Genomic DNA, 27,576 nt, shown 5'->3' on the forward strand with positions numbered 1-27,576 from the left:
CTGAAAGAGAAAGAAAAACTTTGACAAACTTTGTTTGATCTTGTTGTTGCAACTATGTCTAACTCATAACCAGAATTTCAGCAAGATCACAAATTAACCACATAAGCAAGTGACACATAGGTCTCACGGTAAACTAATATCAATGACATAATCTGCTAGCGAGCAAATAATAATGAGTTTCAGATACCAACTATTCAATCAAAACAAGCATGAAGCAATATGAATAGGTGGTATCTCGCTAGCTCTTTCTGAGACCGCAAAACATAAATGCAGAGCACTTTCAAAGATCAAGGGTTGACTAAACATTGTAATTCATAACAACGAAGATCCAGTCATAGTCATACTCAATATCAATCAAATGAAAAGCATAAAAATGACAGAGGTGCTCTCTAATTGGTGCTTATATAAGAAGAGGATGACCCAATAGGAAAATAAATAGACAGGCCCTTCGCAGAGGGAAGCATTGATTTGCAGAGGTGCCAGATCTCAAGCTTTGAAAACAAAGATAATAATTTTGGGTGGCATGCTTTCATTGTCAACGGAATGACCAAGAGTTCTCAATATCTTCCATGCTATTCATGCTATAGGCGGTTCCCAAACAGAAAAGTAAAGTTTTAACTCCCCCACCACCAATCAATCACACTCCACGGCTAGCGAAATCCGGGGGGAGTCTTGTTTTACAGTTATGTTTTCTATTTAAGCGTGGAACTGGGCATTCCAATTACCGGCCCCTTTCTCGTGAATGACAGTGAATAAACACATGTTGAGGATAACACGCCTAGCATGGAAGATACCAATAGCCCCCTGTCACCAAATGAGCGGTTCGGGCATGCAAAACATATTATTTCTTGAAGCTTTAGAGAATGGCACATGCAAATTTACTTGGAACGGCAGGTAGATACCGCAAATAGATAGGTATGGTGGACCCTCATGGAAAAACTCTTGGGTTTATGGAAGTGGATGCACAAGCAGTATTCCTCTTAGTACAAGTGAAGGCTAGCAAAAGACTGGGAAGCGACCAACTAGAGAGCGACAACAGTCATCAAGATGCAATGAGTTTGACTAACATTGAGTGCAAGCATCAGCATGATATAAATCACCATGAACACGAACATCCTAGAGGCTATGTTGATTTTGTTTCAACTACATGCATGAACATGCGCCAAGTCAAGCCACTTGAATCATTCAAAGGAGAATACCATCCTATCATACTACATCATAGTCATCTCAAAATCTATGTTGGCATTCAAGACAAACCATTATAAGCTCCTAGCTAATTAAACATGGCATCAAAAACTATGATCTCTAAGTTGTCATTGCAAACATGGTTCTCTCTCAACAAAGCTAAATCTGGGACGACAAGCTAGTCATATTTACAAAAACAAAACAGATAGAATTCATACCAGCTTTTCAGTCTCAGTCACTTCATCATATATCATCATTATTGCCTTTCACTTGCACGATCGAACGATGTGAACAATAATAAGAGTGCTCGTGCATTGGACTAAGCTGAATCTGCAGGCAAACACAAAGGAGAAGACAAAGTAATATGTTTCTTTAACAAATGAACAGGTATGCATGCGACACGGTCTTCTACCTCGACTCAAAGAAAAAGAATTCTATTTACACGGGAAAGCTCCCAACAAACAAAAGAAGAAAAAAAATCTTTTTGGGTTTTCTCAGAAGGACACAAAACAAAAATAAACTAGCATGATAATACAGTGGCAAAGTGTAAACACCGACTAACAAAGTGAAAGCATAAGCATGAATGTAAAGTTGGTGCAAACGCGTACTCCCCCAAGCTTAGGCTTTTGGCCTAGCTTGGTCTACTCCCAAGGAGGGAAATAACCAGCTCTGGGATACTCCGGGTCGGACTGTGGATGCCATAGCTATGTGAGCTCCTCTAGCTCCCACTGATAAACTAGCGTCTGGTACTCGACTGGCGGCTCGGGCACGAGCACCTGTGGTTGCGCCAAGCCCCAATATGCGTAGATGTCCGAGGGCATAATAGTGTACCTGCCTGCATGAAGATTGAACAAAGAAGGAGCAGGCAAAGTAATAGTCTCTTGAGTACCCTGACTAAATACCAGGTTATAAATCATCCGTCTACTAGCATCTCTATCCAGAAAATCATGGCGAACCATGCTGTCATAATCCAGATATTTCTCATGAAGAAGCACCTCTTCTTCCTCCCCGAGTCTAACGTGTATCTCAAAGTGTCAGGCAAGATGGGTAGCATAGATACCTCCATACACGACACCTTTGGAACGGTTTGTGTTCAACCGCTGAGCTACTATAGCACCTATGCTATAAGTCTTATTGTTATAAAGGCCTTCGTGCAAAACCGCAAGGTCTGGAGAGCTAAGTGATCCAGCCTCCCCATGACCAATCAAACATTTTCCCACAAATAATGAGAAGTACCGAAGCACAGGAAAATGTATGCTAGCAATTCTAGCGCGAGACACTCCTCTCTCCTCTCCAACAGCAATAGTATCTATGAAAGCCTCCAAGTCCCGTGGACGAGGATCATGAATATCCCCAACATAAGGTAATTTGCACACATTGCAAAAATCCTGTAGTGTCACGCATTGGGGGATATCGTATAACATGAACTCAACCGTAGGAGGATTCTTCCTCGGATAAAAGTTGAAGCTTTGAACGAAAATATTGGTGAGGAGGAGGTATTGTGGGCACTTATCTTCAACGAACGCGGTAAGACCTGCGTTCTCCACCAAGTAATAAAAGTCTTCATAAAGCCCAGCGGCCCGCAAAAATTCATCATTTGGCCACTCGCACGCTCGAACTTCTGTGACTCGAGGAACCACGTACTTGGGGTGGTTCTTCTCATCCTCCTTGGGGTTACGGCTTGAAGAGCCTCTCAAGAACCTCCTCATCTTTTCCTTTTCTAACTCTGAAAAATTCTGAAATTTTTAGAGGCTTCGAAAGAAAAGTGAGTAAGGATTAACCGAAGTCGTAGCAACTACTCCTACTAGTGCCTAGAGACCGTATTATCACGCGTTAAAACTACTTGGGACCAGCTAAAATCAACATTTCAAGCTCAAGAACAGGGTCACCAAGGTAGCAAGAATACGCGAAGGATAAAGCACTAGAGTAGAAACTAATTGGACCAATGGAGGAGTCACTTACCAAGGAGTCATTTCCCCAAAACGGTTCAGAGCATGGTGCTTTGAGCAAGGAGACCGAAAATCACAGCCAAATGAGCAAGAACACGGGTTTGAGCTGCGAAACGATTTTTTCTGGAGGTAGAAGAAGAGGATGGGAGCTGGAATGAGTGGAGGGGGTCCATGTGGGCCCCACAAGCTTGGTAGCCGCGACCAGGGGAGGCCGCAGCTATAGGGCTTGTGGCCCATGGGTGTGGGCCCCAGGCCAGCTCTCAGTCCCAGTATTTTTGAAAAAATCCAGAAAAAATCATATTTGATTTTCAAGACCAGCGGAGAACATTTAGTTTTGGGGTAACTTTCTCCGGGACGCTAAAACAGAAAACAGGACAAACTAAACTAAATCTATCATTTTTGTTCTAAGCAACAGAAAGTGAAAGCTTAAAACAGAGGTATGTAACTCTTTGATTCATCCAATTCATGGTCATCGAAATAAATCCATCAATGGGGTTGATCAAATCCTCAAGACAAAACTTTTTCGAATCGCAAAAGGAAATGGAGAATTGTCGAATAGCCACTAAGTCACCTCAATGGGGATATGAATCTCCCCAAGAAGCAAATCATACTTCATCTTAACACGAGGAATAGGGCATTCAAAGCTCCCAATAAGAATCGATGAAGTTTTTTCGATAGCATTGATGCAATGTACTTGATATCGTTTCTTCGGAAAGTCCACTGTATGCTCATTACCGTTGACATGGAAGGTGACATTGCCTTTGCTTCAATCTATAATAGCCCTTGCGGTGTTTAAGAACGGTCTTCCAAGAATGATCGCCATGGCATCATCCTCAGGAATATACAGGATAAAAAAATCCGTCAAGATAGCAACGTTAGCAACCATAACAGGCACATCGTCGCAAATGCCGATAGGGAAAGCAGTTGATTTGTCGGCCATTTGCACAGAAATTTCAGTGGGTGTCAACTTATCCAATTCAAGTCTATGATAAAGAGAGAGAGGCATAACACTGGCTCCAAGGTCACATAAGGGAGTTCTTACGTAGTTTCCTTTAATGGAGCAAGGTATAGTGGGCACTCCGGGATCACCAAGTTTCTTAGGAGTTCCACCTTTGAAAGTGTAATTGGCGAGCATGGTGGAGATCTAAAGATCTGGTATCTTCCGTTTATTGGTCAAGATATCTTTCATATACTTGGCATATGGAGACATTTTGAGCATATCAATTAACCACATCTGCAGAAAGACGGGTCTCAACATTTCAATAAAGCGCTCAAAATCCTCATAATCCTTTTTCTTGGATGGCTTAGGGGGAAAGAGCAAGGGTCTCTGAACCCATGGCTCCCTTTCTTTACCATGCTTCCTAGCAGTGAAGTCATTCTTATCGTATCTCTTAGGTTGTGGGTTATCAGGATTAACCGTAGGTTCAACCTCCACATCCTCATCATTGCTAGGTTGAGAATTATTATGAACATCGCTGTCCATATTGTCACGAGGTTCATGTTCATCACCAGATTGTGTTTCTGCATCACACGTAGAAATATCATTTGGTTCTTCAGGTGTGACAGTATTTTGTGAACTGACATGTAGGTTTCTATCATCCTTCTTCTTCTTAGGATGACTGGGTGTCTCAGCATTAATTCCTTGAGAATCTTGATCAATTCTCTTAGGATGGCCTTCACGATACAAAGGTTCCTGAGTCATTTTGCCTCCTGTAGTAATGACTCTGACAGAGTTGTCATTTAATTCATTGAGCAAGTCATTCTGAGCTTTAAGTACTTGTTCTACCTGAGTAGTAATCATAGAGGCATGTTTACTCACAAGCTTCAGATCATTGACATTTCTGTCTACACAAGCACTTAAATGACTAAGCATACGAGTACTTTGTTCCAATTGTCTGCTAACATAATCATTGAGACTCTGTTGTTTGGCAACAAAGTTGTCAAATTCATCAAGGCATAGGCTAGCAGGTTTGTCAAAAGGAATATCACTCTCATTGAATCTACGCAGATAATTCACCTTTACTACTTGTATCGGGTTATCGAGACCATGGATCTCTTCGATAGGCGGTAGATTTTTGACTTCTTCAGATCTAATGCCTTTGTCTTGCATAGATTTCTTGGCTTCTTGCATATCTTCGGCAGTGAGGAATGGAATACCTCTTTTCTTGGGAGTTAGCTTAGGAGGTGGTTCGGGAATAGTCCAAGAATTATCGTTGATCAAGATGTTATTCAGTAGGATCTCAGCTTGTTTTATAGTTCCTTCCCTAAAAACAGAACCAGCACAACTATCTAGGTGGTCTCTAGAAGAATCGGTAAGTCCGTTATAAAAGATATCAAGTATCTCGTTCTTCTTAAGAGGGTGATCAGGCAAAGCATTGTGTAGCTGGATGAGCCTCCCCCGAGCTTGTGGGAGACTGTCTTCTTTGAGTTGAGCAAAGTTGTATATTTCCTGCAAGGCAGCTTGCTTCTTATGGGCAGGGAAATATTTCTCGCAGAAGTAACAGGCCATATCCTGGGGACTACTCACACATCCAGGAGCAAGAGAAGTGAACCAGGCTTTAGCGTCATCCTTTAGAGAGAAAGGAAACAACATAAGGATATAGTAGTAGCGGATCTTCTCCTCACTAGTGAAAAGGGTGGCTATATCGTGTAGTTTGGTAAGATGGGCTACGACCGTCTCAGACTCATAACCGTGGAAAGGATCGGACTCGACTAGAGAGATTATCTCAGGGTCGACAGAGAATTCATAATCCTCATCGGTGATAAAGATAGGTGAAGTGGCAAACTTCGGGTCGTATTTCATCCTAGCTTTCAGAGATTTTTACCTTCCACTTGAGAAGTAATTTCTCAGAGTCATAGGCATCCTTACACGCAAGAAAATCCTCATCTATCTCTCCCTCCATAACATAACCCTCAGGTATATCAGGCAATTCATATCTAGGAGAGCTAGATCTAGCAGGAGAAAAAGCAGGTTCTATCTCAATAGTATCGGCAGTTTCAGAAGCATCACGAGCATTGGTAGTAACTCTAGAAATATGAGCATCAAGGAATACCCCTAGTGGCATATCAGGCAAAGTAGTATCTCTAGCAGTATCAAGCGTAGCATCATCAGGAAAATAGCATCTCTAGCATCATCAGGCAAAGCAGTATCAAGCATAGCATCTCTAGCAGTATCAGGCATAGCATCTCTAGCAGTATCAGGCATAGCATCTCTAGCAGTATTAGGCATAGCATCTCTAGCAGTATCAGGCATAGTATCTCTAGTAGTATCAGGCATAGTATCATCAAGCATAGAAGCATCATAACCATCATCAAGCACAGGCGACATATCAAGATTTCTAGCAGGAGGTGGTGTCGCAAACTTATTCATAACTGAAGGTGAATCAAGTGCAGAGCTAGATGGCAGTTCCTTACCTCCCCTCGTAGTTGAGGGAAAGACTTTGGTTCTTGGATCTTTCAGATTCTTCATAGTGATCAACACATATAAATCCCAAGTAACTCAGAGAATATAGCTATCCTATCCCTGGCAACGGCGCCAGAAAAGAGCTGCTAGCAGTCCCCGGCAACAACGCTAGAAAAGAGTTGCTAGCAGTCCCCGGCAACTGCGCCAGAAAATACTGCTTCGAGTTGCTCAACAATTATCAATTGTCTTGCAATGGCCCACCAGCGTGTGGGATCGGGGCAGTTTTCAGGGTAGAGTATTCAAACCAAATTTGTTGGTTCGACACGATCGGATTGAAAGGATATTCTCCAGTATTAGCAGTTGAGTCGTCATCTCAACCACACGTGAAAGATTAGTATCTGCAAGCAGGATATAAGCAGCAAAAGTAGTATGATAGCAACGGTGCCAGAAATGATCTGTCGACAAGGCTGACTATTCCTAAGTATTGTATCAATGGCGCCAGAAAAGTATTGTAGCACGTAGCAGCAGTGTAACGAGTAACAGAAGTGGCAAGGAACAACAATAGTGACAGCAGTAGCAAGTAGCAACAGTAGCAAGTAACAGTAGTAGCAACAGTAGTGGCAGCAGCAGCAGGACAAAGCAAGTAACTGTATCAGCAAGTAACAGTAGCAGCAATAGTAGTAATAGCAGTAGCAGCAGAGCAAGTAACAGTAGTACAAACAGTAGTGGCAGCAGCAGGAGGACAAAGCAAGTAACATCAGTAGTGGGACAAACTCGTTGGCAATGGATCGGTGATTTGTTGGATGACATTCATCATGCAACAGTTATAACACGGAGATATATGTGGCTAGCTCCCGTTCGTCAATGTCATGTAGGCATCCATTCCGTGTGTAGTCATACGTGCTTAGGGAAAAGAACTTGCATGATATCTATTGTCCATCCCTCCCATGGCAGCGGGGTCCAAATGGATACTACGGGATATTAAGGTTCTCCTTTTAATAAAGAACCGGACCAACGCACTAGCACTTGGTGAACACATGAACTCCTCAAACTATGGTCATCACCGGGAGTGGTTCCGGTTATTGTCACTCCGGGGTTGCCGGATCATAACACATAGTAGGTAACTACAACTTGCAAGATCGGATCTAAAACACACATATATTGGTGACAACATAATAATTTCAGAACTGAAATCATGGCACTCGGGCCCTAGTGACAAGCATTAGGCATGGCAAAGTAGTAGCAACATCAATCTCAGAACATAGTGGATACTAGGGATCAATCCCCGTCAAAACTAACTCGATTACATGATAGATCTCATCCTACTCATCACCACCCAGCAAGCCTATGAATAGATTACTCACGAACGATAAAGAGTTTCATGGAATTGGAGAGGGAAGAAGGTTGATGATGACGATGGCGACGATCTCCTTGATCCGGAGCCCAAAACGGACTCCAGATCTGACCTCCAGGGCAAGAACGGGATGTGGCGGCGCCTCTGGATCGTGAAACACAATGAAATCTGCTCTCCTGATCTTTTCCGGGATGAAAGGGAATAAATAGCGCTGGAATTGGGGGCGGTAGGTCCACGTGGCCCGTCCCCTCCAGTGGATCTTTGCGCAGGGATTTTTCATATTTTCGAGAAATATTCTCCGTAAATTTTCAGGACGTTTCGAGAACTTCCATTTCTGCACAAAAACCACACCATGGCAATTCTGCTGAAAACAACGTCAGTCTGGGTTAGTTCCATTCAAATCATGCAAATTAGAGTCCAAAACAAGGCAAAAGAGTTTGGAAAAGTAGATACAATGGAGATCTATCATGCCTCTACACTCATCGGACCACACACATCGGTATGCATGATTTCCAACAAGTCACTTGCACGCTCCATTGTTCTGGAGAACGGAGTTTTAGTCATCTTGCCCATGAGGCATGGTTCACACATGTCAAGTGAATCAAAGTCAAGTGACTCCAAAAGTCCATCGCATGGAGTTTCTTCCCGCGCTTTACACCAATATGACCTAAGCGCCAGTGCCATAAAAACATGGCGCTATCATTGTTAACTCTAACTCTTTTGGTTTCAATGTTATGTATATGTGTATTATCACTATCAAGATTCAATATGAACAATCCTCTCAAATTGGGTGCATGACCATAAAAGATATTACTCATAGAAATCGAACAACCATTATTCTGTGACTTAAACGAGTAACCGTCTCGCAATAAACAAGATCCAGATATAATGTTCATGCTTAACGCAGGCACTAAATAACATTTATTTAAGTTCATAACTAATCATGATGGTAACTGAAGTGAAACTGTGCCGACGGCGATTGCATCAACCTTGGAACCATTTCCCACGCGCATCGTCACTTCATCCTTCGCCAGCCTTCGCTTATTCCGCAGTTCCTGAAGTAGAGGACGTGCCATGGCCTTTGAGCTGCTCTGTGGTGTCCTGATGTGGCCATTCACGGTTGGAGTGTGCGGCCGTGCTGGCTCCATTCGCCGTGCCGTGCTTGAGATCCGGCCAACAACCTCGCTGCATACCCGATTCACAAGTCTACAAGCTCCACCCCACCCCCGCCCCTGTACCATTCCCTCCCCATCCCTGCCATTCTTCTCCCCATCCATCTTCCACCTCGCGGAGCGCAGCCACCGGACCACCGCGAAAGGTGAGGAGCAAGACGGGCGTGGGGGCGTTATCCACTTAAAAGGACCGCATGATGAATACCCCAAACCACTAGGCCTTTTTTGCAAAAAAAACGATTCTTTTTGACTTAAAAGCGTACTGCGGGTTGATTACCTAAAACTATAGGGACCTTTTTGCAAAACGTCCGCAACGGTTTTCTGACAGAAGCAATAGCCGTTTTATTATTAGGTAGAGATGGGCTAGGGATAACTTACTTTCGTGTTTATATTTTGAAAGACATGGTTGCTTGTTGGTATGCTTGAGTATTAAAGTCTTCATGTCAAAACTAGACTATTGCTTTGAACCATATAAAAGTCCAAATGTCCATGCTATAAAGAAAAGAGATGTGATGAACATATTAGGCAGCATTCCACATCAAAAATTCTGTTTTTATCATTTACCTACTCGAGGACGAGCTGGAATTAAGCTTGGGGATGCTGATATGTCTCCAATGTATCTATAATTTTTGATTGTTCCACGTTGTTATATTATCATTATTGGATGTTTTACAATCATTTTATAGTCATTTCATATGTATTTTTGGTACTAACCTATTGACATAGTGTCGAGTACGAGTTGCTGTTTTCTGCATGTTTTTTCCATCGCGGAAAATCAGTACCAAACGGAGTCCAAATGCAACGGAACTTTTTGTGGATTTTTTCAGGCCAAAAGACATCAAGTGGGCCAGGAACGCAAGTGAGGGGAGCTCCGATGGGAGCACAACCCACCAGGGCACTCCTGGGGGCCCAGGCGCCCTAGTGGGTTGTGCCCTCCTCATTAGCCTCCCACACCGCCTCTTCGCTCTATAAATACCCCAATATTCCAGAAACCCTAAGGAGGGACAAAAATCAATTCCAGTCGCCGCAGAGTCTAGAAACACCAGATCCAATCTAGACACCATCACAGAGGGGTTCATCATGTCCATTGGTGCCTTTTCGATGATGAGAAAGTAGTTCTTTCTAGACCAATTGGTCGTAAGTTGTCCGGAGGAGTCCTAACCCCAAAAACTAACGACATTTTTCATCAGAAAGGTCGTAACTTCCTTACTAGAAATGGTCATAAAGAGGATGGCCCTAGTTTGTTGCCTAATTTGTAGCTGACTACGACCAATATTGATGGTCATAGCTATGACTAGGTGCCACATCATCAGTTTTGCCTACGTGTCATGACCATGTGTTATTTTTTTGCCTAGTTTGTGAAGAAACCTACTATTCTGTCATTCCAAAAATTCTCGAAAAAATCCCATAAATACTTTGGATCATATATTCTTCAAATATGTGAAAACCTTCCTTTCATAGTTCGAAAATAATTCAGAAATATTCATTTTCCTATTCTATTTAGAATAGCTCTTTGTGAAGGAAGTGCTATTTCTATTTCTTTGATTACCCTCAAATTTTTTGGGCACTCTTTCCTATCCAAATCATTGCCTCTTGAAAACTTTCGTAACCATTTGCCTAGTAAATCTTTCTCAGCAAATTTCCAAAGTTTGTGTTCAGCTAACAGCTTTGTGAAGGAAGTACTAGATAGGTATATCCTAATGAGTTGAATTTTTTCCACATCTTCTTTGTGCCCAAAACATAGCTCTCCACAAAATTTTAGCCCCACCTAACAATACATATGAGCTCACCATCCAATCTTTGTTTATGGTAATACTTTCAGTTTGTGAAGCAACTAAATTTTATATTGCTTTATAGTTGATGAAAATTTACCACGAAATGAAACTGGCCATATAACCTCACCCCGCCAAATTTAGCTCATTTAATTCAGCCACTTTCCCTCAGTATTTGTCCCTCCGTGTGACAGAGAGGTATCTCTGCGCCAACTCGATAGGACATCATCGTAATGAGCTCAATGTGACTAAGGAGTTAGTCACGGGATGATGTACTACGGAACGAGTAAAGAGACTTACCGGTGACGAGATTGAACAAGGTATAGGTATACCGACTATCGAATCTCGGGAAAGTTCTATAACGACAGACAAAGGGAATTGTATACAAGATTGATTGAATCCTTGACATTGTGGTTCATACGATGAGATCATCATGGAACATGTGGGAGCCGCCATGGGTATCTAGATCCCTCTAATGGTTATTGGACGGAGAGCGTCTCGGTCATGTCTGCATCATTCCCGAACCCGTAGGGTCTACACAGTTAAGGTTCGAGGACACTAGGGTTATAGGGAATTGTTATACGAGGTTACCGAAGGTTGTTTGGAGTCCCAGATGAGATCCCGGACATCACGAGGATCTCCGGAATGGTCCGGAGGTAAAGATTGATATATAGGATGGATGGATTTGGACGCCGGAAATATTTCGGGCACCACCGGCAAAGTGTCGGGACCACTCGAAGGGTTCCGGAGGCCCACTGGGAGGGTCCACAAGCCCCGGAAGGCTACGGGGGCCAAGTGCGGGAGGGAACCAACCCCTAGGTGGGCTGGTGCGCCCCCGCACACTCAACACAGGCGCACCAGAGAGGGAGGGAGGGGAAATCCTAGGCGCTCGTGGGCCTAAGGCCCATCTAGGGGTGTGCCACCCCCCTCTCCTCCCTGGCCGCTGCCCCCCCTCTCCGATCTAGGGCTGCCGCCCCCCTCAAGCGGGAAACCCTAAAGGGGACGCCACCCCTCCCTCCCCCCTATATGTGGTGGGGGTTTTGGCCTTTGGAGACACGGTTTTCCATCTCTCTCGGCACAGCACTGTCTCTCTTCTTCCTCCTCTCCCACGGTGCTTGGCGAAGCCCTGCCGGGAGACCTCGTCTCTCCATCGACACCACGCCATCGTACTGCTGGAGATCTTCCCCAACCTCTCCCTAATCCTTGCTGGATCAAGGTGCAGGAGACGTCCCAGGGCTGCACGTGTGTTGAAAGCGGAGGTGCCATGATTCAGCAATAGATCGGAATCACACCGCGATCTGAATCGCCGCGAGTACGACTCCCTCTAGCAACGCTTCCGCTTAGCGATCTTCAAAGGTATGAAGATCCACTCACCCCTCTCTCGTTGCTGGTATCTCCATACAAAGATCTGTATATGGCTTCGGAAAATTTTGAATTTATGCTACGTTCCCCAACAGTGGTATCAGAGCCAGGTTTTCTATGCGTAGATTTTATGCACGAGTAGAACATAAAAGGTTGTGGGCGCTGATTTGTCAATTGCTTGCCCTACTAGTCTTATTCTTTTCCGGCGTTATTGATGGATGAAGAGGCCCGGACCGACATTACACGTACGCTTACGTGAGACAGGTTCCATCGGCCGACATGCACACCGTGCATAAGAGGTGGCTAGCGGGTGTGTGTCTCTCCCACTCTAGTCGGATTGGATTTGATGAAAAGGACCTTATGAAGGTAAATAGCTTTGGCATATCATCGTTGTGGCTATCACGTAGGTAAGAAGGCGTTCTTGCTAGTAATCCAAATCAGCCACGTAAAACTTGCAACAACAATTAGAGGACGTCTAACTTGATTTTGCAGGGTTTGACATGTGATGTGATATGGCCAAAGTTGTGATGTTACATGTGTGATGTATGAGATGATCATGTTATTGTAATAGGATTCACGATTTGCATGTTGATGAGTATGACAACCGACAGGAGCCATAGGAGTTGTCTTAATTTATTGTATGAGATGCAACGCCATGTGTTTACTACTTTTACTTCATTGCTAACGGTTAGCCATAGTAGTAGTGGTAGTAGTAGTTAGCGTGACGACTTCACTGAGACACGATTATGGAGATCATTATGATGGAGATCATGGTGTCACGCCGGTGATAATGGTGATCATATGATGCCTGAAGATAGCGATCGAAGGAGTAAATATGATAATGGCCATATCATGTCACTATATGATTGCATGTGATGTTTATCATGTTTTTTTATCTTATTGCTTAGAAGGTAGCATATTAAGATGATCCATCATAAAATTTCGAGAACGTATTCCCCTAAGTGTTCACTGTTGCGAAGGATCGTTGTCTCGAAGCACCACGTGATGATCGGGTGTGATAGATTCTAACGTTCGCATACAACGGGTGTAAGCCAGATTTACACACGCGAAACACTTAGGTTGACTCGACGAGCTTAGCATGTACAGACATGACCTCGAATACGAGAGACGGAAAGGTCGAACATGAGTCGTGTGGTTGAATACGATCAGCATGAAGTTGCTCACCATGACGACTAGTCTGTCTCATGTGATGATCGAACACGGGTTAGTCGACATGGATCATGTATCACTTAGATGACTAGAGGGATGTCGATTTAAGTGGGAGTTCATGCTTAATTTGATTAAATGAACTTAATTGTCATGAACTTAGTCTAAAAGTTGTCTTTATAAATATTTTAGATGTCCAACGTCAACCTCAATTTCAACGCATTCCTAGAGAAAAACAAGCTGAAAGATAATGGTAGCAACTATGCGGACTAGGTCCGCAACTTGAATCTCAGCCTCGAAGCAGCTAAAAAGGCTTTTGTCCTTGACGCGCTGCTAAGTGACCCTGCTGCTCCCGCAGCATCCCAAGACATTCTGAACGTCTGGCAAACGCGGAGTGATGACTACTCTCTGGTTAGGTCTGGCATGTTATACAGTTTGGAAACGGGGCTCCAAAGGTGTTTTGAGCAACACGGTGCATATGAGATGTTCGAAGAGATGAAACTAGTTTTTCAAGCTCATGCCCGTGTGGAGAGATATTAAGTCCCCGACAAGTTCTTTAGTTGTAAGATGGAGGAGAACAGTTGTGCTAGTGAGCATATACTCAAAATGTCTAGGTTACACGGTCGTCGGACTTCACTTGGAGTCGAACTTCCGGATGACGCTATATTTGACAGAATCCTCCAGTCTCTCCGACCAAGCTACAAGGGTTTTGTGCTGAACTACAACATGCAAGGGATGGAAAAGACCATTCCCGAGTTGTACTCGATGGTGAAATCTCAGAAGTAGAAATCAAGAAACAGCATCAAGTGTTGATGGTCAATAAGACCACCGGTTTTAAGAAGGGCAAGGGTAAGAAGAACTTCAAGAAAGATGGCGAAGCCGTTGCCGCGCCCGGTAAGCCAGATATCGGGAATAAGAAAAAGAATGGACCCAAGCCTTTGATTGAGTGCTTCTATTGTATGGGAAAAGGTCACTGGAAGCGGAACCGCCCCAAGTACTTAGCGGACAAGAAGGCTGGCAATGTTAAAGGTATATATGATATACATGTTATTGATGTGTACCTTACCAACGCTCGTAGTAGCTCTTGGGTATTTGATACCGGTGTTGTTGCTCACATTTGCAACTCAAAGCAGGAACTGCGGAATAAGCGAAGACTGGCCAAGGATGAGGTGACGATGCGCGTTGGGAATGCCTCCAAGGTCGATGTGATCGCCGTCGGCACGCTACCTCTGCATCTACCTTCGGGATTAGTTTTAAACCTTAATAATTGTTATTTAGTACTAGCTTTGAGCTTGAATATTGTATCAGGGTCTTGCTTAATGCGTGACGGCTACTCATTTAAGTCAGAGAATAATGGTTGTTCTATTTATATCAGTGATATATTTTATGGTCATGCTCCGCTGGTGAATGGTTTATTCTTGATGAATCTCGATCGTGACGTTACACATATTCATAGTGTGAGTACCAAAAGATGTAAAGTTGATAATGATAGTCCCACATACTTGTGGTACTGCCACCTTGGTCACATCGGTGTTAAGCGCATGAAGAAGCTCCATACTGATGGACTATTAGAGTCTCTTGTCTTTTAATCATTTGACACATGCGAGCCATGCCTCATGGGAAAGATGACTAAGACTCCATTCTTAGGAATAATGGAGAGAGCGACAGACTTATTGGAAATAATACATACTAATATATGTGGTCCAATGAATGTTGAAGCTCGCGGTGGCTACCATTATGTTCTCACTCTCAAGGATGATTTGAGTAGGTATGGGTATATCTACTTAATGAAGCACAAATGTGAGACATTTGAAAAGTTCAAGGAATTTCACAGTGAGGCTGAGAATCAACGTGTCAGAAAAATGAAGTGTCTACGATCTGATCGTGGAGGAGAATATTTGAGTCACGAGTTTGGCACACACCTAAGGAAGTGTGGAATTGTTTCACAACTAACGTTGTCTCGCACACCACAACGTAACGGAGTGTCTGAACATCGTAATCGCACTTTATTAGATATGGTACGATCTATGATGACTCTTACCGACTTAGAACTTTTGTTTTGGGGATACGCATTAGAAACTACAGCATTCACTTTAAATAGGGCACCGTCTAAATCCGTTGATACGACACCATATGAACTATGGTTTGGCAAGAAACATAAGTTGTCGTTTCTAAAAGTTTGGGCTGCGATGCTTATGTGAAGAAACTTGAACCAGAAAAGCTCGAACCCAAAGTGGAGAAATGCGTATTCATAGGATACCCTAAGGAAACTATTGGGTATACCTTCTATCTTAGATCCGAAGGTAAAACATTTGGTTCCAAGAGAGGATCCTTTCTAGAGAAAGAGTTTCTCTCAAAATAAGTAAGTGGGAGGAAAATAGAACTCGATGAGGTAATTACACCCCCTCTTGAACCGGAGAGTAGCGCAATGTGGGAAATTGTTCCTGTGGCGCCTACATCAACTGGAGAGGAAGTTAATGATAATGATCATGAAGCTTTGGATCAAGTTGCTACTGAACCACGAATGTCCACAAGGGTACGATCTGCACTAGAGTGGTTCGGCAACCCTGTGATGGAAATCATGTTGTTAGACAACGGTGAACCTTCAAACTCTGAGGACGCAATGGCGGGCCTGGATTCCAACAAATGGCTTGAGGCTATGAAATCCGAGATAGGATCCATGTATGAGAACAAAGTATGGGCTTTGGTGGACTTGCCCGATGATCGGCAAGCCATAGAAAATAAATGGATCTTTAAGAAGAAGCCTGATGCAAATGGTAATGTGACCGTTTACAAAGCTCGACTTGTCGCAAAGGGTTTTCGACAAATTCAAGGAGTTGACTACGATGAGACTTTCTCTCCCGTAGCGAGGGTGACGTTAGTCCGAATCATGTTAGCAATTGCTGCTTTTCATGATTATGAAATTTGGCAAATGGACATCAAAACAACGTTCCTTAACGGGTATCTTAAGGAAGAGTTGTATATGATGCAACCAGAAGGTTTTGTCGACCCTAAGAGTGCTAACAAGGTATGCAAGCTCCATCGCTCCATCTATGGGCTGGTGCAAGCATCTCGGAGTTGGAACCTTTGCTTGAATGAGGTGCTTAAAGCGTATGGGTTCATATAGGTTTATGGAGAAGCCTGTCTGTACAAGAAAGTGAGTGGGAGCTCTGTAGCTTCCCTCATATTATATGTGGATGACATATTATTGATGTGGAATAATATAGAGTTATTGGCGAGCATAAAGGCTTATGTGAACAAGAGTTTTTCAATGAAGGACCTTGGAGAAGCTCGTCGTAAAGGGTTACGTCGATGCTAGCTTTGACACAGATCCGGATGACTCTAAGTCACAGACCGGATAAGTGTATGTTTTGAATGGCGGGGCAGTGAGCTGGTGCAGCAGGAAGCAAGAAGTCGTGGCCGCATCTACATGTGAAGCAGAGTACATAGCTGCTTCAGAAGTGGCTCATGAGGGGATCTGGATGAAGGAGCTCATCACCGAGCTTGGAGTGGTTCCAAGCGCATCGGGTCCGATGACACTCTTCTTTGATAACACTGGGGCTATTGCCATAGCCAAGCAGTCTAGGTTTCACCGGAAGACCAAGCATAGCAAATGCCGCTACAACTCCATCCAAGACCATGTCCAAAGTGGAGTAATAGATATTTGTAAAGTGCACATGGATCTGAATATTGCCGATCGATTGACTAAACCTCTTCCGCAAGAAAAACATGATCAACACCACAATGCTATGGGTGTTCGATACATCACAATGTAACAAGATTATTGACTCTAGTGCCAGTGGGAGACTGTTGGAAATATGCCCTAGTGGCAATAATAAAATGGTTATTATCATATTTCCTTGTTCATGATAACCGTCTATTGTTCATGCTATAATTGTATTAATATGAAACAGTAATACATGTGTGAATAAATAGATCACAATGTGTCCCTATAAAGCCTCTAGTTGGCTAGCTCGTTGATCAATAGATGATCATGGTTTCCTGATCATGGACATTGGATGTCATTGATAACAGGATCACATCATTGGGAGAATGATGTGATGGACAAGACCCATTCCTAAGCATAGCACTAGATCGTATTGTTCGTATGCTAAAGATTTTCTACTGTCAAGTGTATTTTCCTTCGACCGTGAGATTATGCAATGTAGAAGTGCTATGGGTGTATCAAACGTCACAACGTAACTGGGTGACTATAAAGGTGCACTATGGGTATCTCTGAAAGTGTCTGTTGGGTTGCTATGAATCGAGATCGGGATTTTTCACTCCGTGTGACGGAGTGGTATCTCTGGTCCCACTCGGTAGGACATCATCGTAATGAGCTGAGTGTGACTAAGGATTTAGTCACGGGATGATGTACTACAGAACGAGTAAAGAGACTTACCGGTAGTGAGATTGAACAAGGTGTAGGTATACCGACGATCAAATCTTGGGCAAGTTCTATACCGACAAACAAAGGGAATTGTATACCGGATTGATTGAATCCTTGACATCGTGTTCATCCGATGAGATCATGGTGGAACATGTGGGAGCCACCATGGGTATCCAGATCCTGCTGATGGTTATTGACCGCAGATTGTCTCGGTCCCGTAGGGTCTACACACTTAAGGTGCGACGACGCTAGGGTTATAGGGAATTATTATACGATGTCACCGAAGGTTGTTCGGAGTCCCAGATGAGATCCCGGACGTCATGAGGAGCTCCGAGATGGTCCGGAGGTAAAGATTGATATATAGGATGGATGGGTTTGGACGCCGGAAATGTTTCGGGCACCACCGACAAAGTGTCGGGACCACCGGAAGGGTTCCGGAGGCCCACCAGTTGGGGCCACAATCCCCAGAAGGCTACATGGGCCAAGTGCGGGAGGGAACCAGACCCTAGGTGGGCTGGTGCGCCCCCCACACTCAGCCCAGGCGCATCAGAGAGGGAAGGAGGGGAAACCCTAGGCGCTGGTGGGCCTTAGGCCAACCTAGGGGTGCGCCACCCCCTCTCCCATCTAGGGCTGCCGCCCCCTCAAGGGGGAAACCCTAAAGGGGGTGCCACCCCTCGCTTCACCCTATATATAGTGGGGGTTTTGGCCTTTGGAGATACGGTTTTCCATCTCTCTCAGTGCAGCCCTGTCTCTCTTCTTCCTCCTCTCCCACGGTGCTTGGTGAAGCCCTCCCGAGAGACCTCGTCTTTCCATCGACACCACACCGTCGTGCTGCTAGAGATCTTCCCCAACCTCTCCCTCCTCCTTGCTGGATCAAGGTGCGGGAAATGTCACCGGGCTGCACGTGTATTGAACACGGATGTGCCGTGATTCGACACTAGATCGGAATCACACCGCGATTTGAATCGCCGTGAGTACGACTCCGTCGACAACGTTCTAGCAACGCTTGCGCTTAGCGATCTTCAAAGGTATGAAGATCCACTCACCCCGCTCTAGTTGCTGGTCTGTCCATAGGAAGATCTGAATATGGTGTAGGAAAATTTTGAATTTATGCTATGTTCCCCAACACTTAATACACTAGATGCATGCTGGATAGCGGTCGATGTGTGGAGTAATAGTAGTAGATGCAGGCAGGATTCGGTCTACTAATCTTGGACGTGATGCCTATATAATGATCATTGCATGGATATCGTGATGATTATTTGAAGTTCTATCAATTGCCGACAGTAATTTTTTTCCCACCGTTTTCTATTTTTCTCGAGAGAAGCCACTAGTGAAACCTACTGCCCCCGGGTCTCTTTTCATCATATTTGCCTTTGCGATCTATTTTCCTTTGCCTTTATTTTCAGATCTATTAACCCGAAAATACAAAAATACCTTGCTGCAATTTATTTTTTCCACGATCTATTTATCATATCTACTACTTTTACCTCATGTTATTTGCCTATCTTGAGGCACCGTACCCGAAAGGGATTGACAACCCCTTTAACACGTCGGGTAGCGAGTATTTGTTATTTGTGTGCAGCAGTTGTTTACGTGGTGTGAGGAGGTTCTCCTACTGGTTCGATAACCTTGGTCTCAACACTGATGCAAATACATACCGTCGCTATATTGCATCATGCCTTCCTCTTTAGGGACATACAGACGTAGTTCTAGCACACATCAATGTCATTTTGGAGAATAAAACTAGAAGAAGGAGGAGGGTAAGGAGAAGACTCGAAGATGGATGGGAAAAAATTAGAAGAAGGATAATAAGGTGAAGATGATTACTTATCTTATTTTGAACTTATTATGTCATTTTGGAGGAAGATACGCTAAGTAATGAAAAACCAAGGTAATTGTGCTTTTTTGACCTATCTAAGATAATTATGTCATAAATGAACTAAATAATATAATTATGTCATTTTGGAGGTTAATTAGCTAAGTATGTCATTTTGGAGGATAAAACTAGAAGAAGAAGATCGAGGAGAAGGGGAGACTAGAAGAAGGAGGAGAAAAAGAAGAAGAAGGTGAAGATGATTACTTATCGTAGTTTCAGCTTATTATGTCAGTTTGGAGGAAGATACACTAAGTTATGAGCTAACCAAGGTTCTTGTGCTATTTTTTACCTAACTAAGCTAATTAGGTCATAAATGAACTAAATAAGCTAATTATGTTATTTTAGACGACAATTAGCTAAGTGTGTCAGTTTGGAGAATAAAACTGGAAGACGAATAAGGAGGAGAAGGAGGAGACTAGAAGAATGAGAAAAATAGAAGAAGGTGGAGATGATTACTTATGTTATTTTGAGCTTATTGTGTCATTTTGGAGGAAGATATGCTAAGTTATGAGCTAACCAAGGTTCTTGTGCTATGTTTCACATAAGTAAGCTTATTATGTCATAAATAAACCAAATAAGCTAATTATGTCATTTTGGAGGATAATTAGGTAAGTATGTCATTTTGGAGAATAAATATAGAAGAAGAAGGAGGAGGATAAGAAGAAGACTAGAAGAAGGAGGAGAAAAAGAAGAAGAAGGAGAAGAAGATTACTTATCGTATTTCGAGCTTAATATGTCATTTTGGAGGATGATGCACTAAGTTATGAGCTAACTAAGATTCTTGTGCTATTTCTGACCTAACTAAGCGAATTTATTCATAAATGAACTAAATAAGCTAATTATGTTATTTTGGAGAATAATCAGCTACGTATGTAATTTTGGAGAATAAAACTAGAAGAAGAAGGATAAGGAGAAGACAAGAAGAAGGAGGAGAAAAAGACGAAGGAGAAGAAGAAGGTGAAGATGTTTACTTATCCTATTTTGAGCTTATTATGTCATTTTGGAGGAAGATATGCCAAGTTATGATCTAACCAAGGTGCTTGTGCTATTTTTGACCTAACGAAGCTAATAATGTCATAAATGAACTAAATAAGCTAACTATGTCATATTGGAGGATAATTAGCTAGGTATGTCAATTTGGAGAATAAAACTAGAAAAAAAGGAGGAGAAGGAGCAGACTAGAACGAGGAGAAAAAGAAGAAGTAGAAGAAGAAGGTGAAGATGATTACTTATCTTAGTTTGAGCTTATTATGTCATTTTGGAGGAAGATACGCTAAGTTATCAGCTAATCAAGGTTCTTGTGCTATTTTTGACCTAACTAAGATAATTATATCATAAATGAACTAAATAAGCTAATTATGTTATTTTGGAGGATAATTAGCTAGGTATGTTAGTTTGGAGAATAAAACTAGAAGAAGAAGAAGAAGAAGGAGAAGGAGAAGGAGAAGACTATAAGAAGGAGGAGAAAAAGAAGAAGGAGGAGAGGAAGAAGGTGAAGATGATTAATTATCTTATTTTGAGCTGATTATGTCATTTTGGAGGAAGATACGCTAAGTTATGAGCTAACAAAGGTTCTTGTGCTATTTTTGACCTAACTGAACTAATTATGTCATAAATGAACTAACTAAGTTAATTATGTTGTTTTAGAGGATAATTAGCTAAGTATGTCATTTTGGAGAATAAAACTAGAAGAAGAAGGAGGAGAAGGAGAACACTAGAAGAAGGAGGATAGAGAGAAAAAGAAGGAGGAGAAGAAGGTGAAGATGATTACTTATCTTATTTTGAGTTTATTATGTCATTTTGGAGGAAGATACACTAAGTTATCAGCTAACCAAGGTTCTTGTCCTATTTTTTTACCTAACTAAGCGAATTAAGCCACAAATGAAGTACATAATATAATTATGTCATTTCGGATGATAATTAGCTAAGTATGTCATTTTGGAGAATAAAACTAGAAGAAGGAGAAGGATAAGACTAGAAGAAGGTGGAGAAAAAGAGGAAGAAGGTGAATATGATTACTTATATTACTTTGAGCTCATTATTTCATTTTGGAGGAAGATACGCTAAGTTATGAGCTAACCAGGGTTCTTGTGCTATTTTTGACCTAACTAAGCTAATTACGTCATAAATGAACTAAATAAGCTAATTATGTTATTTTGGAGGATAATTAGCTAAGTATGTGATCTTGGAGTATTAAAATAGAAGAAGAAGGAGGAGAAGGAGAAGACTAGAAGAAGGATGAGAAAAAGAAGAAGAATGTGAAGATGATTACTTATCGTGTTTTGAGCTTATTATGTCATTTTGGAGAAAGATACGCTAAGTTATGACCTAACCAAAGTTCTTTTGCTATTTTTGTCATAACTAAGCTAATTATATCATAAATGAACTAAATAAGCTAATTATGTCACTTTAGAGGATAATTAGCTAAGTATGTCATTTTGGAGAACAAAACTGGAAGATGGAGAAGGAGAAGGAGATGAAGAGAATAAGGAGGAGAAAAAGAAGAAGAATGTGAACATGATTACTTTTTCTTATTTTGAGCTTATTATGTCATTTTGGAACAAGATACGCTAAGTTATGAGCTAACGAAGGTTCTTGTGCTATTTTTGACCTATGTAAGCTTATTATGTCATAAATAAACAAAATAACCTAATTATGTCATTTTGAAGGATAATTAGCTAAGTCTGTCATTTTGGAGATTAACCTATAAGACGAAGAAGGAGGAGAAGGAGAAGACTAGAAGCGGGAGGAGAAAGAGAAGAAGAAGTTGAATATTATTACTTATCTTATTTTGAGCTTATTATGTCATTTTGGAGGATGATACACTAAGTTATGAGCTAACCAAGGATCTTGTGCTATTTTTGACCTAACTTAGCTAATTATGTCATAAATGAACTAAATAAGCTAATTATGTTTTTTGGAGAATAATTAGCTAACTATGTCATTTTGGAGAATAAAACTAGAAGAAGGAGGAAGAGGAGAAGAAGGACAAGACTAGAAGAAGGAGGAGTGTAACACCGTGTGTTTAACTCTCGTGACTGATTTGACTTTTCCCAAAAAGTTGGACCAATTAAAAAATTTATGAGTGTGATACTTGATGTGATGTTGCTTGCTTTCCTATTGCTCTGGTTTGAGTCAAAAGCTCCTGATATTCTCCAAACTCAGCTCCTTGACCCAAACCATTGCCTAATGATCATGTTCACCAAAATTATTTTTACCAAATATTATTTTCACCAGAAAGCATTACTTTGATTTAAGCTTTCAATACTCGTGAGTTGGGATTTGTACTACAATTCCTCAAATTAGAGAAGTTATTTCTCACCAAATATGTTATTTAAAACCCATTATCAAAATTACTTCCCAAAGCCACAATATTATTATTTTAAAGTTCACTTTACTATTTTATTTAAATGCCTTCCTCTGAGGCCAGAAATAGTCTCTTATGAAGGAAAGCTATTTTTATTGCTTTCAAAATATTTGAGAAATTTTTGGGAAACTCGGTGGACCCCTTCAAAGCCCTTCCCGCCTATTTCAAGCTTTTGAGAAATATTCCCAATAAATTCCTATAAAATTCTAGCATGTCACATAGGATATATGTGATGATCTTGCAAAGTTTCATCTCAATCCAAGTTGATTTGATTCCCCTAATTATTCTAAAACCCTATCTATCCAGATCCAAATTTGAGCAACTCTACATTGTCAAGTGTCTCCAATTGTGCTCAAATTTGGTGGACATGTTTTGATACTCCAATAATGCTTCCACACCAAGTGGTGAATCAAGGAGAATAGAAGAACTTGTCGCAAGCCCGTGAAAACCCTCTTCGTTGATTTCTGACTTTGGGAAACTTTACATTATGAAGTTTCTCCAATTAACCCCGAACTTGTTTGGCATGCTTTAATGTTCAAATAATGCCCCCACAAAAAGTATTGGATTTGTGAGAATTGATTTGAATAGTTTTGTAAAGAGAAGGCCATTCCTACCCATTTCATGGGTTTTCGAAGTCTACATTGGAAAATTTCGCCACCAAATCCCAAACTTGGTGTCCAAGATTATATTCATCTATTATTTGACCCTGTTAACTTTCATATCCATTCAAGTTCATCTGGTATCCCTAACACTCATCAAACACCTTGTGTGCACTCACCAAATTGGCTACTTTGGCCCCTTCCACATTTACCCTTGATCTCAAATTTCTACCACAAATCTATGTAGTTACATTTTACATCCAGTAACATTGCCATGACCTCTAGTAAATTGTTGGAGAGAGGCTCCATGTAGCTACCTCTCATTTTTACCCTTGGGTCACCATTTCTACCCCTCTTGTCCCACTCCTGCTTAAGGAAAAGCCCCACCTCTTTCGAGAGGGTCCCTAGCATCCCAAGGCAAAATTTCAAACCAAGAGATGGCATGCTCATGTAGGAAAAATGAGCAGCACATCTACAACTGGATTTTTGGCTGGAATGTAGCTTTGTACAACAAGTACTAGCTACCCACCTGTGCCTGAGCTCAAACTTGGCATTATTGTAGTCCTTACATGAATAAGACTAGTAAAGAAGGTTTCATCTCAGTTCCCTTTTGTGCAAACCCCTTTCCTTCGCTCTAAGTTTGCTGTAGCAAACTTGACCTGAGTCAAAACCCCACCTAACCAGACCCAGATGCAACAAAACTCCAGAGTCTCCTTCCTGCATGTGTGCCCTACCTGTAGGACATCATTGACTGGTCAAAAGGCTAGTGTAGACATGAGTGGCCATGGTGACGACCTCCCTGGTGTGCAGAAACGGTGCTCTGCACCTTGTCTCCATCTTCCACGCCGTATCCAGCCATTGCAACATGTCTAAGCATGCCATGGGACCTCCCCTTGACTGGTCCAAGCCTTCCCCGACACTGTCTAGCCTCTAAAGTGCCCACGGACGCGTGTCTTCCCCCATGCCAGTGAGCTCTGAGGTCCTCCCAAGCTCTCTCTCTCCCTGCCCCTCTCTTATCTTCTCTCCCTAGAGCCTCTTTGGCTCCCACTCAGCTCCTCCTCCCTCCCAGCAACCTCGTGAGGTCTCTCTCCTCCTCTCGAGATCTCTCCCCTCCTCCATGGCCGGCTATGGCCGAAGCTCTCCGCCGGGAGTAGCTCCAAATCCAGGCACGCGGGCTCCTCCTCCCTCTCTCTGGTCCGTGGTGGACCCTGTACCTCTGCGACCTCCTCCCTCCTATCTCCCCTCTCTTCCAATGGCCGTGGCTCCATGCTCCTCAACCGCCGACGCTAGCCCCGTCGCGGCCAAGATCCCGAGCCCCTCGCGGCTCTGTGGCATGGGCAAGACCCCTATATGGGTGTGCCCCATCGCCCCGAGCATGCTGGTGGCCGGGGCACCGTCTAGAGCGGCCGGTATCGCCGGAGCGAGCGCGGCCCAGCCCCGCATTCCCCGTTCCCCCTCGACCTGGCGGGAGGTGGCAGAAGGGCCCGACAGGCGGGCCCCACATGTAAGACGCTCCGCCGGCGGGCCCAGCAGTTTGAGTGGAGGCGCCCTGCGTCGGACTCCGCCTCCCTGCAGCAAAGGCGCACCAATGCGAATACGCCTTCAGCGTGGCCTCTCCGCCGGCTAGCTTGAACCCCTGGGCCAGCCCACCCATCTATCAAGCGTCCGAGCACGTTATAACCCCCTGGTAGCCCCTTCTTTTGCTTTTCTTTTTCTTTCAAACTTCAAAAATCTCTAATAAAATCATCTAAGCTATGCAAAATCATGCAGGTTCCTAAAATCAAGGGCTATGCAAAGATGTGCCTTCCACATTTTTCCACACAACCTTCTTGTTATGTTATTATTCAAATATAGATTTGAATACTCCTAGCCTCACCTTTCAAAATTCCTATAGATTTCAAATCAACTCCAAATGGAGTGATTCCAAATTCCAGAGCCTTGGTCAACATTTTTGTATGACTTATTTTTGTTCCAAAAAATAAATAGCTCCCTTTTGCTATTTATCCAATGGTAAAAATCCCTAGTATATTCATATCACCTCCAAATCGAGTGAAACAACTTCCTAAATGTTTCTAAAATCATGTTGTGTTTAATGAGTGCCTCCACTCATTTTTATCATAATATTTTGTTTAGGCTTCTATAAGGATCACCTATTTTTCCTTTCATCCATTCAAGATTCACTGATGATCCAAATCTCCTATAGCAAGCTTCAGGTATTTTTCTTATGACTAGAGAGGTCCAAGAAAAATAAAACTTCCATTTATATAGTACTTTTACTTCTACATTTTGTGTGGCTTACTGTGATTGTTTCCGACGATAGTTGATGGAGTAGACGGAGTTCTCAGAGTTGGACCGGAAGACGTCGAAGACCTCAAGAACTTATGAGAGCAAAGTCATGCAGCCCTTTGACCATGTCTGAGCAAATATTATGTTGCATGCTAGTAAAGCAATTATTCCTGTTGCATATCGTCATGAATATTCGGTAAATCGTCGATATGATGTTTCTGATCGCTCCTCAGGAGCACTTGCATTTGAGCATGATCCTACCACCTATGAGGGTCACGCTAATATCATGTGGACAAGTAGAACTAAGAATAGTAGAAGCATGAGCATGGTGATCGTAAGTGTCAAAGGTTCATAGAAACCCCATCGGGTGCCACTAATGCCCGAGGGTGATGATGAGTTAGGTGGCCACTTGTGAAGAAGTGGTGCACGGGGTATATTTTGGTGTGAGTGGTTTCGGAAACGAGAATAGATTTATGATGTGCTGACCATCCCAACCATACATGTGCGACCACGATACCCCATTATTGGATGGGGCTTTGTTGATTACTTTGATCAGTGCTAGCAAATAGCCACCTTACTAGTGGCGGGAGTGATATGTGGTCACTCTCGTGACTGGGTCGTGCCAGGTAGGACGACTATGCCGTTTTTACGTGTTTCGGGCACACCATTGGTCCCCGCATGGATGATATTGTCCAGAGTTGGTGCTCGTAAGACGTACATCATGTGGGCTACGTACCAATCGAATGGAACTCTTTTCTAGTATCGTCAGGGGAAAGGCATTGATCGGGTACTTAACTCGGGTATGTTATATACCGCAAGTCGTGAATGACACGGAAGTTTCCCGGATCTCGTGGGTATAGCGTACAACCTCTGTATAGTGTAAAACTATTCGAATAGCCGTGCCCACAGTCAAGGACAGTTGGGTAATCCTGCTTAAACTATGTCCAGTCGTTTCTACATAAACCAAGTGTGTGTGTTTAATGGTATTATCTAAAAGAGTTGATATTACCAAGTTTGGTGACTTGGCATATCGAGTGAACCCGAAGTGTTCAATTCATAGCAGATATGTTGATATATGTAACATTTTCTTCTAAATACCATCTAGCTTATGTTGCACATCGATCTATCATCATGTTAATTTACAATTAAGCTGCTATCCACCAATATTGCATATTACTTGTTATCATACAGACTACATTATCCACATCATGGGTTGTTTGCGAGTACGTTCAAAGTACTCATTGGCTTGCCACTAGTTATTTCATTGAACATGTATGAGAGAATAGGAAATGATAAGAGCACCTTGGTGACGTTCCTGCGCGCTAGGACGCTTCCCAGACAGAATGCCTGTACGTTAAGGCTCATGGCATGGGTTCACGCTTTTGACCAATATTTTCGCTATTGGTCTAGTTTGGTGTGTTGGCCCTCAAGGCCCTATATATATGACTTGACCGCAAGTGTCATTTATTGTATCAAACGGTATGTATGGATGTAAGCATTGATCTCTGGGATCACTAAGCACGTTCATTCGGCGATCTCGACCCGTAAGTCGGGGTCCCCACAGAGCTGGTATCAGAGCCATCCTGATTGTAGGAAGCCCTTAGTTAGCACGAACATTAGTCAGGACAAACTTCTTTCCACACCTTTCAAAAGGAAGCAAGGTTTTTTCTGCATTAGCACTTCCACTCTTA

Source organism: Hordeum vulgare, chromosome 3H (assembly GCF_904849725.1).
Source record: "Hordeum vulgare subsp. vulgare chromosome 3H, MorexV3_pseudomolecules_assembly, whole genome shotgun sequence".
Taxonomy (NCBI): domain Eukaryota; kingdom Viridiplantae; phylum Streptophyta; class Magnoliopsida; order Poales; family Poaceae; genus Hordeum; species Hordeum vulgare.